Source organism: Euprymna scolopes, chromosome 10 (genome assembly GCF_053919585.1).
Source record: "Euprymna scolopes isolate OS-2025 chromosome 10, ASM5391958v1, whole genome shotgun sequence".
NCBI lineage: Eukaryota > Metazoa > Mollusca > Cephalopoda > Sepiida > Sepiolidae > Euprymna > Euprymna scolopes.
The window spans coordinates 90,586,033-90,602,379 of record NC_136491.1 but is presented as its reverse complement, the minus strand read 5'-3'; the positions used below and the strand labels follow the sequence as shown (position 1 = coordinate 90,602,379).

Below are 16,347 nucleotides of genomic sequence, written 5' to 3'. Positions count from 1 at the left end.
TCAATTTATTTAAAAACATAAGATCTTTCGATTATCAACTTTGTCACGAGAAAAAGTAACTATCGTCGAGTGCTAATAATATTAGATTTAAAGGAATTGTTCCAAACTCCAATATTACGTTATTGACTCAAAAGGGACAATTCTATTATTTATTCACGGAAAGGGGGGAAAAAGCAAACTTTAGTTTCACATAGTCAGGATTTACTAGCAGGGTCAAATTGACTTCCGCAGTCAATTTGACCCTGCTATTAAATCTTGATTATAACACTAAACTCGCATTTCGTGTGAGTATTTATATATTCGCACTGAAGGAATTATTTTGTTTTATCCTTCGTACATCAGAGAAGCACCGTTTAGTCGATCCAGCGAACTCAATGTATGCAAATCAAAAGGAATGGTAGTATAAAGAACTAATCACACAAACTGTGCGTATCGTGTTAAGCTATAAAAAATCACTCTGCATCCTCATTTCACTCGCAGATTTAACTTTAAGTTTTACGCAGATGAATGTGAAAAAAAAAACACTCTTTTCTTGTGATGAATGTTTCAATTGTATTTCCAATGCAATTATCTTTTCTATTGCGTGTCTTTCAAACACGTTATAATACGACAGTTTGCCAGTTCTTAACACAGTCCTTTATATTATTCCAAGAATCCGCAAAAAAATCTAACTGCACGTGCATTTTGTCGAATTCTGGAACCGCTGGCAAAACGGGCGATTTTACCAAGTAAAATCCAATTCTAGGTAACAATCGTCTTGGAGTTGTGGGTTCAATCTCTAGTGCGGCTGATACTCAGAATAAACTTTTTTAATTACTTTACACTACTATCTGGTCATGGCTGACAAGGGAGAACGTATTACCCCCGTGGATTAAATAAAATGTTTCGTTCGAAACTGCGTACAAATTCCCGAGTTCGACAGAAAAATTCATAAGTTCGATAGAATATTTCTGAAGGAGATTGGGGGTTAACATTAGCCGAAACGTTCTGAGAATCACACACTGAAAGTTAAGTACATTACTATAAAAAATGCAAATAATACTTTCATCTTAAATAAGATTTAAAAAAAACAAAAAACGACGTTGTTGAATCGTGTCTTACTTATCTCTAGGCTCGCAGATTTTGGGTTGATGTCACATCCCCCGCCTGACTCATTCTTACTCTAAGGCGATTGAGTGTACTCACACTTGACCCTGACTGTTTCTGAACTAGGGGAGGTTTTTTCTGTAGAAGATTTTTGTCTGGTTATTCACAGACGCAGTCTAGTTTCTATCTAACGTATTGTAAATGGTCTGATTAGGTATTGCAAAGAACTAGATATGACTGAAAAAGCTTCTCCTTGATTTCAGTGGTTTAGCCGTTGATTAAAGGCCTCGAACTAATATATAAAAGTCGAGGTTATTCTCTCAAAAATTCAGTCCAGGAAGACTAATAGGCAATTTCGATAGCATTGTATCCGTTGGGCTGTGGTACAAGTTCGGTGTACACATAAGAAGGACACTTTCAAGGCTTTGCCTTCATTTATTTGTGGTGGAGTAAGTTTATTGCTGCTTAAGGTGTCCTGACCTAAGAATGCCGACGCGGCTGCCTAAACGATTTGTAACAACTAGGGCTATTTCTTTAGGGTCGCTGGTTTGACTCTCCCACCTATACCGCCTCATGCCACATCTTTCTACAATGCGAAATAGGTAAATACCAACAATTTCCTATTTTACTTCTATTACAAAAGAATGTACCTAATATGGATTTAGATATACATTATCAGGCAGTCTGTTTTTTTTGTGTAGAATATGTATATACTAGTAGCTATTGCTTTATTAATAACGAAAGAGAATATATATTTTAAAAAAATCCATTAAGCATCGTGAAACAGTCTGTATATATATATTAAGGAAACTCGGTTTTTATCGTTTAGCACGTTCGATAGAAATAAAATCGGTCACTTTAGCTAGTATGCACAGATCATTATATAATTATTAAATCCATCTGACAGACGTTAAAAGAGATTAAAAAATAAATGTTTAAATTTCACCAGTATTTCTCAAGTTTATACATATAGATATATACCCCTCATACACACACACACACACACACATATATATATATATATATATATATATATATATATATATATATATATATGTGTGTGTGTGTGGCTTGAGGTAGTTGCCTGTCTAGCCGCACTGATGAGCTGTGAAACAGCGAAACAGTACTGTATGTGGATGACTATATATATATATATATATATATATATATTACAATAACATTTATTCATGTTTCTGCATTTTTTAGATGAGGATTGGTTATTAGTAAGGCTAAGACAACATATTCTTTTCATTATTTTGACTCTCGAATGTGTATCCGTTCATATCTTATATGCTTTTATATAAAATGACGTGGTTATCGGTTGATTAACTGTGTCTAACTGTAACGCATAAATACTTGAGAGTCCAAACAATGAAAAGAATATTCTGTTGTGATAACCCTTGTTATTAGTATTATTTTGATACTGCTGTTCTCATCTTAGGTGTCATTTTCATAACGTTTCGGTCGATGTAACCTACTACCTTTTTAAGTTTATATTGTCGAACTAGAGAATGTTTCTGTCGAACTCGGGAATCTGGACATAATTTCCACCAATAACCGTGGCGAATTGGTTCGTGTACTTGCAAAAATAAATTGTAAAAGGAATATTTTGCTGACGGTTTAAATTTCAATTCTCAGTGTGGGTGAGAATTACTTAGAACTTCTATCCGGTCATAGTGCATCCTAACTCCGTAGAGGAAATAAAAGGTTCAGTTCAAAATTTCGTCCAGATTATCAAGTTCGATAGAAACTTTCTCGCGTTCGACAAGAATCATCTGAAGACGGCTGAAGGAGACATCGACTGAAACATTATGGAAATGACAAAAAAAATAAGAACAGTTGTCGGAAGAATCCAAATAATACGTAAATTTATTTACTTTTTAAAAAGAATTATTTGCACGATATTTTTTTCAAAATTAATTTATTTTAATGAAAAACTTCATGGCAGGAAGATGTGACACAAGAACCAAAATATTCGCTTGAAGAGCTAGCAACCTATAAAAAAGTTTGCAACAAATGTGGGAAACCTCACGCAATTAGCAGTAGACAAACCTGTTCTCAACAAGAAAAAGGAAAGCGTGGGAGATTGGACCTCCTAGAACTGCACAGGACCAGGCACATACCGCAGTTTTCAGGGAAAAGACCATTTCAATAATGGCCCAGAACATGTTTGCTTTCGTGCCGAGGAAACATTCGTTGGCTGAAGACATTGCAACACTAGATATAGTTAGCTAAAAAAAAAAATCCTAGCACATGGTCAAACGCTATCCTAGCTCAAATATTAGATGGATATATTCCGACTAGTAAAAGAGTGTTGGAATTATCAATGTGAGATAGTGTTCAACTGCGATCGCATGTTTAATCCTGGGAAAGTTGTAGGAATTGTTTCCGTTTGATGGCTCAAGGTTTCTGCTTATTTTTCAGTCATTTAAACGCCTAGGTAATTTGAAATTGCTCTCCTTGTCTGATTTTATCTGTGGTGTTTTTAAGCTGTTAAATAACTCGGAGTTATCTCTCTTTGATTGCTTATATAGAAATGAGTGCATGACGTGTGTTTTCTCTGTAATAATGCCAATAAAGAGAGGTGTCTTTCACCGTTTGTGTAGGTAAAGCTAAAACAGGGTTAAGTGTTAATTGATATATTTTCTTTTGACAACCGTTGATAGGACTTCTCGTATGAATTTTATTTAAAATAAAAAAAAGCTATGTTTTTTTTTTATTTAACTTATAATAAACTAAGAAAGTTTATTAATGAACCTACAAAGAGCAGTTATTCATCCTATGCCAGAAACATCACTTATTGAACACGAACAATAAATGAGAAGACAAAAAGAAGTGAGAACTTTATGACAAGCACTACATCATATTTTATTGACCGATTTCAAAATAACAGAAGTTTTCTATTAAAGGGAAACATTACAATATAACTGTTAGTAGAAAACACTAGCCATGTTGCCGTTGTGGAAATAAATATACAGACGTACGACACATATTGTTGTAATTGTGTTTTATAATCGTACGCTACGATTATAACACAATATCCGATAGTAGATTCATCGCATCTGCAAAGCAGACCTAAGATGAGTGGTTTCGCTTATAAACGAATGTTTTTCATAAATATTTTAAATCGTACTGGATGCACCTGTAAAGCTTAATTCGTTTAAAGAAGATGGAATCTCTTGGGCTATCAACGGAAGCCGAAGACATAATGGATTTCTTAAAAGGGTTTTCGCGTAATACTTGAAAAAGAATAGACGCAAACACTGTATATATATTTATAAATAAATCTGGAATATAAAAATTAAATAACTTTCAATTTTAACAAAATTACAAGAATTTCATGCATCTACGCAGATGCACACATATATATTTACATATATTAAAGTATTGTATATATATATATATATATATATATATATATATATATATATGAGTATATATATACAGTTGTACACATATATATACAAATATATATATACATATATCAACAGTATTATATATATATATGTATATATACAAATATACACACGCGCATATATAGTCACATACTTTTTTTATCTATTATATATAAATATATATGTATATATATATATACATATATATAATAGTTATAATAAGACTGTATTAATTTTGGAATATGATAATTTAATTACTAAAATCGGTAAGCTAACAGTTTCAGCTCTTTTTTAACCGAACTAAATCGACGTTAAAATTAAGATGAAACAAATAATGCTATTGAAATATAGCGAAAAGGGACTGAAATAACACAATGAAATTCCATTGAAATGTTGATACCTTCGAAAATGAAACTAAGAATAAAATTAAAGCGAAGGTTACAGTGTTTTATCCTGTTTGAAAACAGCTTTTTGGTGAATGTGCGAGAATTTGTTCCAGTACAAGTGATGCTTTTTATATTATATAAAAATATCTTTATGACATCCATAGTCTTCACTATCGAGCGATTGGAAAATAATTGTTTTGTTAAAATTTATATTTTATATATATATATATATATATATATATATATATATATATATATATATATATATATACTAGCATTTAAGCCCGGCTTTGCCCGGGTGTTTTGAGGTGTACGCTTAGCAAAACAAAAAAAAAGTCAATTTTTTTTAATTTTACCCCTATTATGACCCCTTAAAATTTATAGTTTCGGGCTCAAATCACTTTATTAAGTTAGATCCAGGTTCAAGGAACCTATATCTAAAATTTCAAGTGTCTAGACCCAAAATTGTCGGAGGAGTTTGGTAGAGTTCTTAAAGGTCAAATCGTTGAAATTTCAAATTTCGAGTCCATAGACTAAAAATTGACAGTTATTGCGTTGGGAAATGTACACAGACAGACAGACAGACAGACAGACACGTTCACTTTTATATATATATATATATATATATATATATATTTATAAAATTTTTGTCATTCAATGAATTTAAAAAAATATGACGTGAAATATTGAGCTTCCTGACCTATTTTCGCGGCCTATCACTTTATTTTATAAAGGTTTATTGACTCCGTCTACGTAGTTAATCTTCCTCTCTCTATGTTATCCCCCCTCTATTTCTTCATTATTATTCTTTCTTTTTTTCTTTTTCTGTCTCTCCCCATGCATTAATACATTTCCTTCCCTCCCCTTTTATCTTATTTTATTTTATTTTATCTTATACCTGCTTTTTATTACGCACAATCATTTTTTGTCCTTTTCTTTTCTTTTCGTTTTTCGTATCACTTCAGTTTCTTTTATTTTGCATGTCCTGTTTGCTAAAGCGGCTTTACTTTTTAATTTTTAACTTTTTAAAATTTTATTAACAATTTGAAAGTTATTTTAGAATGGGATTTTCAGCTCATGTTCCATAATTATAAAAAAAAATATTAAATATATATATTTATATGTTTATTAATAAACAGATCCACCAGACCCATATATAAAAACAATTACCGGACCCATTATATAAACAAAGGAAAATTGCTCCAGGAAAATGCCTAATTCGGATCATTACATTGTGATGTGGAATACTCAAAATACAGTTTGGATCATTTTAACACACTGCTTTCAAAGACATTCAATTCGGATTTTACCATGCAATTTGGATGTTAACTTTGATATTCAATTCTTTAACTTTCCTTACTCTATGACTTATAATTACTCAATCAATTTTTAATTGTGATTTTCCATGTATCATTGACTTTAACACATAAGGTGTAAACCATTATAACTATTTGCTGATATTTTCTCCTCTGAAGAGATGGTAGACATCGAAATCCTATAGAGTAAGGAGCTAAAATATTTCTAATGTATTCTTTGTCTTACATAGAATAATTAAAATCTTTTGATCTGAAACTCAAACATTTACGTCATAAATTTTTAAATTCATTGAATGACTAAAATTCGATTTATTTGCTCTATCTTGTATATCGAACAATTCTGATTTAGGTAGGATAATATTTATAGAATATTACTGCCAATAATGCCAAAACAAAACTGCCTCCTCCATTGAGGCTTGCATTTACGAACATACGTGGGCTAAGAACTAATTTAAATGAGACTAACCTACACTCCTCCATCTCCCCTAAATACTTTAACATGCCCGGATGTATCCCACTCTGCTGTAAGGACTCTGACAGACATATGCACGGGTTTGGAATCTATATTTGAAACACCCTCCCCTTCACTAGAGAAACTAAACTAGAATCGGACGATCAAACCTTTATGTGCTTTAGACTTAACATGCAACATAACATTAGTTACTTTTATTTTCTCTACCGCTCCCCCTCGACCCAGGACTGTAGCCTAATGAATAAAGTCTCTGACAGCACAGATACAGCACTTTCCCTCGGCAATAGCGCACAAGTGCATGTATTTGGTGACTTCAATATCCACCACAAAAACTAGCTTGGATTTTCTACTTACACAGACGCAGCTGGTAGCACAATACATAGCTTTTCTATATCTCATTCCCGATCACATATGGTTATGTTTCCAACCCGTTTCCCTGACCAGCAAGAACAATACGCATCACTTTTAGATCTGTTTCTGACCAAAGTTCCCGATGATTGTGTTACGAATGCCCACAACCCACTTGGGAATGCTGATAATGTAGTGAAATTGTTGAAATCGCCATAAACTCTAGAGCCAAAACGCAAGAGCCATTGCTCAAAACAACGAGATATTATAAAAAAGGCTGACTGGGAAGCCATCAGGGATCTCACCAGAGGAGCCCCATGGCGAAATATCTTTTCATTTCCTGCTGAACAGTGAGCAAATGAGACCACTGAATGGTTCAAAACTGCAATTGAAGCTCATGTTCCCACACGGAAATTTTATAACAAGAACCACTCTCCCCAATGGTTTACTTCTACTTGTGCAGTTGCCATCGCGCAGATTTAACCGACATAAGTCCAGTTCAAACAGACAAAAGTATATAGAAGCCAGGAGTAACTGGAAGAAAGATATAACGACAGCTAAGAGAGAATTTGCTGAATCCACCAAAAAACGCATCGAAGCACAAAAATTAGGAACCCGTGACTTCTGGAAAATCTACAACAGTCTAGTAAATAATGGGCAATCAACATTCCCCCACTATCCAACAATCATGAGGTGGTTTGCTCAGCAACCGAGAAGGCTAACATGCTTGCCAATCAGTTTGCCTCCAACTCCACACTGGAGCCTGCTAACAGATCCCCTCCCTGACTTTCCTTTGCGGAGAGACGCCACACTAGACGATCTGAAAATCACCCCTTCTAAGGTGCATGCTTTCATAAAAAATCTTGATACTTCAAAAGCATGTGGACCTGATCTCATCTCGGCCGAAGTCGTACCAGTTCTCTCAAGACTTTACAACAAATGTCTTAATGAATATTGCCTTCCTGCCAGCTGAAAAACTGCTTTTGTGGTACCAGTTTTCCAGAATTCTGGCGAAAGAACTGACCCAGTAAATTACCGCCCCATTAGCCTCCTTCTACTTTTCGACAAAATATTTGAGGCTATAATTAATAAAATTCTAGTCCATCACCTTACAGATGCTAAACTTCTGACCGAACAACAATACGGATTTAGGCAAGCTCGGTCCATTGCAGACATTCTAACTGTAATCTCTGAGCGTATATACCATTCACTTGACAAAGCAGGGGAGGGTAGAGCGGTAGCTCTAGATATATCTAAGGCTATTGACAGGGTATGACATGAAGGTCTTCTCAGGAAAATCAGGTCATACGGTATCACTGGAAGAATACTTAACATAATTAAATCCTTCTTAGATAAGAGAAAAATCCAGGTTGTCCTCAATGGTCGTACATCTAAACAATATGATATAAATGCGGAAGTGCCTCAGGGGTCTATCCTTGGACCTCTATTATTCCTAATATTCATAAATGACCTCCCTGACAAAATTGTCTGTGTATGGGTATATATGCTGATGACACCACGCTGTATAAAATACACGACGGGAAAACAAATGAACACGTATCTAAAGAAATGGCAGAAACATGAGAGGATGGAATGGGAACAAAAATGTTTGGTCACATTTAATGCTACCAAGACTAAACTTGTTTACTTCAATAACTACAAGAAACATTCCCTACCACCAATAGCAATGACCAAAGACTCTTTATTTGAAAGTACATCTTTTAAACTTCTCAGCCTAACGTTGACAGGAAACATGAGTTGGAACAATTACATTGAGAGCATTGATAGGACCGCTGCGAAAAGGTAGGTTCTCTCTACCGTGCTAGAAAGGTACTAACGCCTGAAAGTATACTGTACCTGTATGGAATATTATTGTCATATTTGGGCTGGTGCATCTGCTACTAGTCTGTCACTCCTAGACAAGGTTCAAAAGAAAATCGCCAACCTGATAGGTCCAGAACCGTCATCTAAGCTTCAGCCTCTGTCCCATCGACAAAATGTAATATCCCTCTGCCTATTCTTCAAGTACTTTAACGGTGAATGTTCCGACGAACTACAAGCACTTGTACCCCCTCAACGTAAATACCCCCGACAAACCCAACAAGCTGCAAAATCCCACCCCTTCACAGTTGAGATCCCTAGATGTAAGAGAACCTTCTACCCCAGTAGTTTCTTCCCCAGAACCGCTAGACTTTGGAATTCCCTTCCGGGTTCCTGCTTCCTCAACTGTACTGACATGCAGAAGTTAGACTGTAACGTGAACCGACATCTTGCTGCCCAACTCCCCACATAGTACCCCTGTAGCTTATGCCCTAATAATAGCTCGCTACATCAAAGTGGGAATGTTCCTTGTTTGGGGTGAAAATTCAATAAGAATAATCTTGTAAAGCTTATAATCACAGGTTTCCATGCCAGCTGATTGTTGGATACTTTTATTCTGAAGAGTACATATATATTTGTATATTTTGCCAGCAGGTTATCATTCAGATACATTGACACATGGTTGAACACGACAGTTTTATTCTTTTTTCCGATCATAATGGATAATTTTTCAATTTGTCAGGCAGTTTTTTTAATTTCAGTAGGTAACTTATAACTTATATAGAATGACGCCCAAAGGTTCTTTTTCGCCCATATTCTTCTCGAACACTTTCTATCGGTGCATCCGATTATCTTCAGGAAGGATTGTTGTTGTTTTTGTTTCCTTTTTCTATGAGGCTTGGTGTAATAATAATTTTTTTAAAAATTTCAATTAGTTATAAGAACAAAACAATAATTACACCAAGCCTCACACACACACACACACATATATATATTTGTAGTCATCGACATACACTCCAGTTTCGTTGTATCACAACTCATCAGTGCCGCTAGACTAGCATCTCTCCCAAACCAGGGATTGAAACTAGAACCGTCGTGTTGACAGTCGGCAGTTCTCCCACTTGACCATGAAATCGACGCCCGTAAATAACGCGTCGGAATGTCTATTTAAATAGACACCCGCCACCACTTTTATAGTGCTCAAATCGCCTGTTCGTAAACAAATAAACAACGAGCTCCCCATTTTTCAGCCAATGAAGTAGCGGGTGAGATTATTTACGACAGTGCTCTACCCAAAGGGAGGGGGCTTATATATATATATATATATATATATATATATATATATATATATATATATATATATATATATATATATATATTAAATGGACGCTCCTCTCGATTTCGACGAATGTGGTTCCGCCACAGCAATTTAGTTGTTTGGAAATCCACACAGATGATTTGTTTATAGTGGCAGAAGGTTTGTAAAGCACCAACCACACTTATTATTATTACTACCGCTTGTCTGTGTCGGTGCAGGTTGCTGCCACAAGACAGAGCATACAGTAGCCAGCAGAATTTCCATCAGTGTTTACCTTCTCCTATATGCATGTCTTAAGGAAGAAGGATTCATCAGTTGCAGTGAATTATATATATATATATATATATATATATATATATATATATATATATATATACATATATATATATATTTATATTTTGTGTACAGAAATTTGTTAGTTGAGACATATCATTGGTACCGTCGGTTTCAAGCCCGATAATAAGGCCCGTTTAAGGTATCCTTATCAAGCTCTCTTCAGCCAATATTCGTCTATCTTATAACCGGAAGTGTGAAGTATATATACCTCGCGAATTCACGTTCAAATCTCGTTTTGTTTAATCCCCTCCCTTTTTTATATATCGGATAATGTAATACCTAATTTTAAACTTTGAATTATTTAAATTTAAGATCTAATTTCGAAAAAAAAAAATTCTTTATATAAATCGATTTTAATTTGAACCCAAATTAATTTTAAAATCTCTTTTCTTATGTATAAAAAACTTTATAAATCTGTATTGGTATCGGTTGAAAACTTAAAAATTCGTTTAATTATATCGAATTACGTTTAAAAATTACCAAAAATACGTTAAAAGTTTAAAAAAATATTTTTAATTATATCGAATCACGTTTAAAAATTTCGAAATACGTTTTAAAATTATTTTTTAAAAAATCCAAATCTTTCAAGGTTTGGGGAAGTGAGTATTTATCTATCCTAAGTGATTTCCCTGGTTTATTAACATTATTATACTTTTCTATAGTTTTAAGTTCGAAATAGATTTTAAATTACATTTATAAAATATAATTAAATTTTTTTTTATAAAATACATTAATTTAAAATCTATAATATAATTGCGATTAAAACCCAAGTTTACCGACTAATCATTTATGTATTTACAATTTTTTTTCCTTATTACATACATATACATATATAAACAACATCTAAGTGTTGTTCTTTTCATTGATCCAATTTATTAGGAGCCCCTTCCTTCTATGTATGCAAGTTTTCAAAGCTTCACTCCTCACATTTAAACATTTTATTTTGGGGTCATGAATGGACCGGAGGATGTAATATTTCTCTGCGTTACAGAGTGAGCATTAACTTAATTCCGGGACGTATGCTGGTTTATGCACTATTTTTTTTCCATTTTATGGAAAAGGATTATTTTCTTCTTTAAGCTACCACATGCGGGTAGCTAATGCTGTATTCATCCTTGTTTTAGCTCTAAAGGAGCTCATATGCGCATAATATCTTTGTTTAAATTGGCCTTTTGTCATACCTATATATATTTCCGGTATATTTGTGGATTGTTCCGTTATTGTGGCCTCATAAACAAGGGATTCAGCTTTACAATTACCCTCCAATGGACAGCTATTTTCGGTCCTGCAAGAGCAGCCTGCGTTATCTATCTTTTTTGGTTCTTTGGATATTATCGACTTTATTGATGGAGTTGTCGAGTAACTAACTTTCACAGTGTTTCTATTAAAAAGTTCATGTAGTCTATGTGTTCTTGGAAAATGCTTGTCTAGAAGGCTAAGAAAAAATGCCCTACTCTAGTTTTAGTGTTCAATGAAAACGGTGGTAAGAACCAGATTATTTTCCGTCTCCTCTTTCGTTTCTTATTTTCTCTATTATCCTGGGTTTATTGAAATTGTATGCTTTCTTTGAACCCACTTTGATGCAGTGCTTCATTATAATATGGTGCTGCTTTCTTGAACACTTCAGCGTTCGAAGTAAGCCGCTTGAAACCGACGGTACCAATGATCTGTCTCAACTAACAACTTTCTGTACACAAAATATAAATACGCTCTTAAAAATTGGATTTTCCTTTTAATTGAGCACTCTGCTGGAATTCTTTTTCCAAAAAAAAACTAATCATATATATATATATATATATATATATATATATATATATATATATATATGAAGCGAACTACAAATAACGCTTTACACATTCACATCCTTTCTCTAATTCCCCTCTATGCGTGTATGTGTATATATATATATATATATATATATATATATATATATATATTATCTTCTATATTAATAAAATATATCTTAAAGGAAAAATGTCGTATTTGACAGCAAGATTCAAGTTTCTGTTTTTTAGAACTTCGCACTTGTCATATTGCAATCCCAAAGAATTACAAATAGATTATCAGCGCCTCGCACCTGTAATATCTATTCACGAAATGACAAGCTTACAAACTGCCATTTACAGAAAGTTTTGGTAGGAAAAACAAAACATAATCTCAAAAGGATAAGTGTCAAATGTATTGATATTCAAATTGTATGACGATTTTCATATGCATGGACAAACGTCGTTGAAAAACCAACACCGCAAAAGAAAAAAAGAAAACAATGGATTATCATGCTGATTCAAAAATTGATATAAAACTTTGATCTTTCTTCAAAGACTTTGTAAATAATTGGATTGAATCTGTTTTTAAATTCCAATGAATTTTATTTAATATGCAATAAACGAGACTAATACATTTACACTATATGTATGACAGGTTTAAATATAAAAATTCACATATATAACACTTTATATGTATGGCACTTTACATGTACGACATGTTTACGTGTGTAAAACGTTTACGTGCATAATTTATTATATATATATGCCATTTTAAACGTATTATACATTAAAGGTATAATGTAAATGCATAATACTTTATGTGTATGTACGTCACATGATATATTATGCAAGATGTACGAAAATTTAGATACACAGCATTTTACAGATGCAATACTTTAACGATACGGCACTTTACGGATAACACAATTTACATGTAACACAATTTATATGTACGACAATTTACAAGCACGATAATTTGCATGTACAACAATTTACATGTACGACAATTTACGTGCACAGCGATGCACATTCACGACAATTTACATGGACGACATTTTCCTGTACGGCACTTTACATGTACGGCATTTTACACGTATGGCACATTAAAGGTATCCCAACTAAAATGCATAGTACTTTATATGCATGGACGTCACATGAAATATTATGCAATTTCTATGTATTATACATATTATGTATGTCACAATAAATGCATAGCGAATAGTATGTAGTACATCTAGCATAAACTACTTTGTAAATGTATCACGCTCTACATGTACGGCACTTTACATTTAGAGCGCTTTTACATGTCCGACAATTTAGATTTACGACAATTTAGATGTATGAAAATTTAGATGCACGACAATTTAGATGTATGCCATTTTACAGATACAGTACTTTACAGGTACGAACTTTACAGGTAGCATAATTTACATGTACGTTAAATTACATGCACAGCAATTAACATGTACGCCACTTAACATGAACGACATCTACATGTACGACACTTTACATGTACATCACCTTACATGTACGACATTTTACATGTACGGCATCTTATACATAAGAGACTTTACATGCACAACACTAGAAATGCATGCCACTGTAAATGTATAGTACTTTATAGGTTCGCCACCTTGCGAGCGTACCTCTTTCTATGCATGACATTTTGCATATGTATACGACACGTTAATATGCACGACAGTTTATATATAAGATAGTTTATATGCATAAAAATTTATCCGCATGAAATAGTAAGTGTTTGATATGTATAATATGCTGCTTTGCACGTGTGACACTTTAGAAGAATAAATTATTAAACAATGTAAACCTCTCCGTACTGGTGACAGTACAAAGTGCTTCTATAACTGGAAAAATGGTGGTATCCTTGTATCACTCCATTAAATATCTCCCTCCTGATGCAATTATCTACCTATATAAAAGTCACGCACGCCCAAGGATTGAGTACTGTATCCACATATTGGCAGGAGCTGATAGAAAGACTCAAATTTATGGTCCACCTCGCCAAACTACCACGAAAAGCACTCGTCTATCTGAAACCACTGTTAATAATTTCCTCCACTCTTTATCTGTGCCTAAACCTAAACATAGATTCCATAAACAAAGCTTTCTTCTGAGAACTACACACCTGTTGAACTCTCTTCCGTTTGCTTGTTTACCAGCTGACTACAATTTGGCCGTCTTCAAGTCCAACGTAAACAAATTCTTGATGAACCGTCACCTTAAATAATCTAATTTACCAAATTTCCAAACTAACGATTACTGCCATATTATCCCATTGACTACTATACACTCAATAACATTATCTTCGAGTGGCCTTTGCGTCTTGATAAGTGGTTATTCCTATGTAAAAAAAAAACTTGCTTATAAAAAATCGTTCACGTTTTTCCTAATGCATTACTCATAATTTTTTCTTCATCATCAAGTACATTTTTGTAGTCTTATATTTAGCCATCAAGTTATATTTTATCTCCGTCATCTAAGTCCACGGAATGATAGGCGACGATGTTGAAAGATTTAAATTCCGTAATGATCCCTTGTCTATTACATCACGGGTTTGTTTTACAATCCACAGAGCTTTGAAAAACTTCTCATGAAACAAATATTTGTCATCAAAGGCAAGATAAGTTACTTTTCTATCAACTCAATAAGTTTTTAGTATTTCTATTTAATGCAAAATGCTTATTCAGTTTGAAAAACAAGTAATGTTGAGCCCTACCGAAGAAGAAGAAAAATCTCCCCGATGTATTTTAACATCTTTGAGCTCTCCATAATCACTTCTAAATAAGAAATTAAAAAATAAAGGTGATTAAGACACACATGATAAATGTAAGCTAGAAAAAAAAACGCGCCTCTATCTAGCCCCTCCCCAAGGAAAACCATTTCAAGTGTTAGTGAAAGCGAGTAAGCAAATAGCAAGTCAGACAACCACCTCAGATATTACCACGTTCACTAAAAGAAATAAAAAAAATATCCCCACTCTATGATAAAAAGTGAACGGGGGGGGGAGTTCTTTTTTTCTTTTTAGAAAATGATAATAGTTTTTGTAAGATGAAATTATATAATCTTAAATATTTTTGTAATATAATCTAGATAAATGACGAGTACGAACACTGGCGAAGCTTAATTTTTTTTCACCATTTATGGAGGAGGGTGTATACTACTTCCTATTTACAATGCCTCCCCACGGGACAGAGTTAGCCACATTTTTTTAACGCGAAGAAAAGGAACAAAAATTAAAAATTGACTCAATTGTGAAGGACTTCTCCTTCACTGACAGAGAACAAGAAATTGAAGTGCAGCATCTGAAGAACAGATACTGCACTGTGATCTCAGCCCAAAGGCCAAGTGAGGGCGTATACTAGTTATAAAATATTGACGTGTATTGCTTTTATATTGCGTATGGCACACACTAATATTATTGCGACAATATTTATTCTTATTTACTTGCCTCCCTACGACGGCAAACTTAAACATAAGGTCGGTTTTTAATTTAGGAGAAAAACTACTCCCCCCCGACGAGCACTCTGAATTGGATAAAAAACAAAACTGTCTCAGAGAACGACACTCATCTTCACTGAGCGAAGATAGAATAAACTATTTGCTGCATTAAAACAGGTAACACACTTTGATCCTAGCTAAAGTTCCAGTATTTGTTTCAATGTGTGTTCGCGTTATATCTGTTTGTTAGTTTATGTAAAATCAAAATTTGATACTCACCTTTTTAAGAAACTTTCAAACAAGTGTACCGTTTGGTAGACAAAGGAAATCCGGTTACAACTTATTACATACCCCCATCCACAACTCATTACAGACCCCCATCCACAAAAGAAAATAAATGAATAGAATGATGAGTTTTTATTGATCGGAATAGTCACACCTAGGTTAACAGCCAATCAGAAGATAAAGAATAAACTGGCCCAAAAAGTATAATGGAACACTCCACCTGGCGATATAAACAGCTACAAATTAGCTGCAAAGTTTTTTCATATTGTATTCAACTTGCAGAACAGTGAAGCCGATTAGTTATTTTTTTTTGTCCGACTTAATTTTACAGTTGACAAAATTTACGCCCTAATAAGCAC

The 16,347-nt window shown here is 33.7% G+C and overlaps 1 protein-coding gene across 10 annotated transcripts in view; it reads right to left on the bottom strand.

The window, feature by feature from the left end:
• LOC145286125 (cadherin-23-like) overlaps positions 1-16,347 on the bottom strand; it is a 1,312,625-nt gene that overhangs the window by 1,206,190 nt on the left and 90,088 nt on the right. For 2 of the 10 annotated variants that reach the window (XM_080134825.1, XM_080134830.1), the window contains exon 1: positions 15,983-16,093. The exons of the other annotated variants lie outside the window; for them this stretch is intronic. The gene's annotated coding sequence lies outside the window, so the exon portion shown is untranslated. Of the gene's footprint in view, positions 1-15,982; positions 16,094-16,347 lie in introns of those variants that run through there. 10 annotated transcript variants of the gene reach the window in all.